The 5,367-nt window shown below is 33.4% G+C and overlaps 1 pseudogene; it reads right to left on the reverse strand.

Moving 5' to 3' along the window:
• Window positions 1-3,562: 3,562 nt before the first annotated feature.
• On the reverse strand, window positions 3,563-4,525 carry LOC109183556 (annotated as a pseudogene).
• Between the last annotated feature and the right edge of the window lie 842 nt (window positions 4,526-5,367).

A 5,367-nucleotide genomic window follows, 5' to 3' on the forward strand; every position in this document is an offset into this window, starting at 1 on the left:
ATGTATATAGAGAAATGGCGCAGGGATTGTAGGTCTGATCTGAAATCAATGATTGGGTTGGTATGATGATTGAGAATGGGAAAGTGGAACGAAGTGTATATACTTGTTGCAGGGAGGCGGTGGCTATTGTTAAATATATATATATATATATATATACTCCTAATCAGATAAGGAACGATAAAAGGAATATTATATTATATTATATTATTCACTATAATATAGAGAGGGGCTAGGGAGAATAAATATTAATTCTAGCTTAGTGTGAATATATATGATTAATAATAACTAATGTTTAGAAATTAAAATTGATGAATATCATGAACGGAACAATCAAGTCATATACTCTAGGGTCCTTTCCCTGTGATCAGGCCGGGTTCAGTTCTTCTCCGTCAATTAGTCTTTTCCCGGCCTTTATATCATTTTTTCATCGACCATATATTCAATGTTATCTTTTTCGATTATTATATAATATATATTTCGACCTTTCGATTATTAAAAATTGTACTTTCTTTTATGGTCCGTACAGCACTGTGTGGACCATGGTCCACAGAATAATTTGTCCAAGTTTTATGTCACTTGATAATTATAAAGCTATATATTCAAGATGGACACAGTTCTATATTCATAATTAATGAACTATATGTTCATAATTATAAAGCTATATATTCATAAATTTTGAACTTCATATTCACAATTATTGAATCAATATATTCATATATTACAGAACTATATGTTCATAATTGTGTTCACAACTCTATGTTCATAATCATACACCTATAAGTTCATCATTTTTGAACTATATATTCATAGTTATGAACAGTTTTGGAACTGTGTCCACCTTGCAAGGTGGACACGGTTCCACAGCATAATTTGCCATTTATGAATGTGTATATTATTAAGTTTATTTCATTAATTTGGCTGAAAAATATTTTAATCAGTGGCAGCGATCATTTAGAAAAAATCTTCTTGGAATGCCCGAGAGCTCCTGGCGTACTCTGAAACAATACTGTCAGTTGCTCCGCCGCTGAATAGAACTTTATCCGATTGAAGCAGACCTATATGTTCATCATTTTTGAACTATATATTCATATTTGTGAACAGTTTTGGAACTGTGTATATTATTAAGTTTATTTCATTAATTTCGCTGAAAAATATTTTAATCAGTGACAGTGATCATTTAGAAAAAAATTGTTAAAATACTCCACTAATGGATTTAAGTCTTCATACATTCCAAATAATTGGATTGTATGATCAAAAAAAAATTTGTAATTGTGAAAATTAGTTAATTAATTAGGTCCATTATTTTGGAAATTTTGGTATGTCAGCTAGTGATGATGGTATCAAATGCATTCATTGTTTTGTTAGATTTTAAAAAATTCAAGAAAAGGAAATAGATTTAGATGCGCGAAACGCGCACGTGTCTTTCTTTTCCTTCATTTTTCTCTCTCTAATTTGGTGACAAAATGTGTCCAGACATATGACCGCAAATGTTTAAACACATGATCGTTAAGAACATTTGAGGCGCAAAGAGTTGATATCTTGTTTGCTGTCTTCACGATTGCATTTCGCTCCTTGCAAAAATTGGCCATCTACGATGTTGTTTCCTCACTTTCACTCATTCAGCTTTGATCTTTGATTTGTATATGCTCAAGAAAATTTTTATAATTGGGAAATTAGTTAATTAATTTGGTGATTTTGGTATGTCGGCTAGTGATGATAGTTTTGGATGCATTCATTGTTTTGTTAGATTTAAAAAAATTCTAGAAAAAATAGAACTAGATTTACTCGTCCCTTATATGCGTGAAACGCACATGTGTCTTGCTTTTCCTTCGTTTTTCTCTCTCTCTAACGGGATTGAGACGTGTGAGACGATCCCACAAAAGTGTTTGCATTCCTTATGAAATAGAATTTATATTCATCTAAATTTTGTTTCCTCAATCAAGCATGTCCAAAAGGAATAGCATAATTTATCAAGATAATCCTAAGAATATAATAGTTATTTTCCATACAATAACAATAACTCATCTAGTTATCTCTTTGGATACTATACGCAAATTATGCCGTGCAACCGTGTGCACCGTGCATGGTGCATACTGTTGCAAAACGACGCCGTTCCAAATTTTAAAAAAAAAATATCCATTTTTCATTGCCGTTAACGGCGTTAGGCGATTTCCATTCGCATTCAAACATTCTTTTCTCTCTTCGCAATCGCACAGTTTAGAAATTATGAATCTACCATATTTAAATTATGAATTTACAGTGTAGAAATTATGAATCTACAGTATTTGATTTGTGAACATGTGATAGAGCTATATGTTCATAAATTTATGAATATATGTTCATGATTACAGAGCTATATGTTCATAATTTTCGATGCTCATATTCCCAATTGTTGAACTCTGTATTCACAACTCACAGAACTATATGTTCATAATTTGTTAACTATACAGTTTAGATATTATGAATCTACAGTGCATAAAATATGAATCTGCAGTATAGAAATTGTGAATCTTCTATATAGAAGTTATGAATTTCTTGTGTTTAAATTATGAATCTACGTTTTAGAAATTATGAACCTACAATATATATTTTATGAATTTACAGCATAGAAATTATGAATCTACAGTATAGAAATTATGAATTGGAACCGTGCGCACCTTGCATAGTGCACACCGCTGCACAGCATAACGTTCCGATAGGGCATTTCACATAAAAAAAAATAAAAAAAAAAAAAAAAACTTGTGACGTTTTTTGAAAAAAAAAAAAAACAAATAATTTGTTCAAATACAATTATTTTTCAAATTGCAAAATATGATTTTATAAATCCGAGTACTTATTATTTTTTTTTTTGAAAAATACAAATCCAAATGATAACTTGGAAACAATTTTGTGTACGAATTATATTGTCTTGCCTACAATATCTGATGAAATCAACAAGAACCAGAAACAATAATATTGGTAAAATAGAGGTAAAGAATGTAAGATTTACATGGTTCGGCAATGTGCTTACACCCACGAGAGTAAAAAAAAAAAAAAATCGTTCATAGCGATGGTGATCGTGGTGATACCTTAGCTTTGGGATATAATTAATGTATTTCTAGGCATCTAATCGTTGTACAATGCGTCTACCCAAACTGTTTCACTCCTATTGGACAAACTCATATTCCTAATCCCGATATGAGACAAACTTAACAATATCTTCTCGAGCATGAATTGCGAAGCGGGATGAAGGAAATGATAAACAAATAATTCCATTACAGAAATCCTATGCCTAATATTATATGTAATTTGAGTAGATCAGCGCATGCTTTTAATGTAACTTTGTTGAGAATAAGTAACGTAACCTTGAATTAGTTGGAATTTGAATATAATGTTCAATAAAAGAAACAGTGCATGTTGCGTTAGTTGTAGGTATATAATGAAAAGTACAAGAAATTTATTATTACATGCAATTTTGTAAAACAGATCATGAGTACAGTAATGAAGAAAAGAAATACAATTAATTAAATTGTAGGAGAGGAAAAACTAAATTGAAGAAATGGTTATGAATTATTGAAGCTAGCTAGTTCAAAGCACCGCAGACTTTTCTAATGATTCCATTTTGACCCGTGTGCGGCTGAATTTCAGACATTTTAATCATGGCTGATGCAAAATCTTCTTGGAATGCCCGAGAGCTCCTGGCGTACTCTGAAACAATACTGTCAGTTGCTCCACCGCTGAATAGAACTTGATCCGATTGAAGCAGACCTTTCTTTTGCAATAAGTTCTTATAGTAGTTGTTATCAAAGGAATTTGGGGTCACTAAATCAAGGGGTGCCAAATTCCCATTTCCGGTGTCCTTTGGACATTTGCGTCTTCTAGTGCTAGCAAAACCGGCATCAATGTCAGTACGGTTGCCGTAAATTCTATCGCGAAATAGGAAGCATTGAGCTTGGCCGAGAGTGTGTGCACCAGACAAGGCAACCATGTCTCTTGTGTTAAGGCCTTTGTAGCGAAGCTGGATATAAGTGTATCCAAATTTGCGAAAGGGCTGGGGAGATCTATGTTACGACTAGCTGTGGTTGAATCTCTTCTTCCCAGCTTCACTGTCCAAGACGGACCTCCCGCAGCAACAGTGGCATCACGTGCAGCCACCGACAATACATCAGCACAAGATACAATACCAGGACAAGCTTTCTCTAGCTCGCGCTTGGCAGCCTCTATCACGTCGTAACCCCTGGCAGAGGCATGGTTGGCAACGCCGTCTTTCGCTCTTAATGGTTGGTGACTCGTCCAGTAAGATGGAAGCGTCGCAACCCTGAACAAAGCAGTCGTGGAAATGGAGACGAATCAAGGAAGCGGCCATGCGACGCTCACGGGACACGGCTTGCCTTACGGCATCGCGAATGATGTTTAGAGCATTAGGGCATGTGTTGTCGTAAAATGTAGGGGATAGCTGCTGCTGCTGCGCTTGGCATTGCGAGAAGGAGGAGAGCAGCAGTAGAAGCAAACACGATAAAGCTGTAGTGTATATATGAGAAGCCATATGTATATAGAGAAAATGGCGCAGGGATTGTAGGTCTGATCTGAAATCAATGATTGGGTTGGTATGATGATTGAGAATGGGAAAGTGGAACGAAGTGTATATACTTGTTGCAGGGAGGCGGTGGCTATTGTTAAATATATATATATATATATATATATACTCCTAATCAGATAAGGAACGATAAAAGGAATATTATATTATATTATATTATTCACTATAATATAGAGAGGGGCTAGGGAGAATAAATATTAATTCTAGCTTAGTGTGAATATATATGATTAATAATAACTAATGTTTAGAAATTAAAATTGATGAATATCATGAACGGAACAATCAAGTCATATACTCTAGGGTCCTTTCCCTGTGATCAGGCCGGGTTCAGTTCTTCTCCGTCAATTAGTCTTTCCCGCCTTTATATCATTTTTTCATCGACCATATATTCAATGTTATCTTTTTCGATTATTATATAATATATATTTCGACCTTTCGATTATTAAAAATTGTACTTTCTTTTATGGTCCGTACAGCACTGTGTGGACCATGGTCCACAGAATAATTTGTCCAAGTTTTATGTCACTTGATAATTATAAAGCTATATATTCAAGATGGACACAGTTCTATATTCATAATTAATGAACTATATGTTCATAATTATAAAGCTATATATTCATAAATTTTGAACTTCATATTCACAATTATTGAATCAATATATTCATATATTACAGAACTATATGTTCATAATTGTGTTCACAACTCTATGTTCATAATCATACACCTATAAGTTCATCATTTTTGAACTATATATTCATAGTTATGAACAGTTTTGGAACTGTGTCCACCTT

Source organism: Ipomoea nil, unplaced genomic scaffold (assembly GCF_001879475.1).
Source record: "Ipomoea nil cultivar Tokyo-kokei standard unplaced genomic scaffold, Asagao_1.1 scaffold1133, whole genome shotgun sequence".
In the NCBI taxonomy this organism is placed as follows: Eukaryota; Viridiplantae; Streptophyta; class Magnoliopsida; order Solanales; family Convolvulaceae; genus Ipomoea; species Ipomoea nil.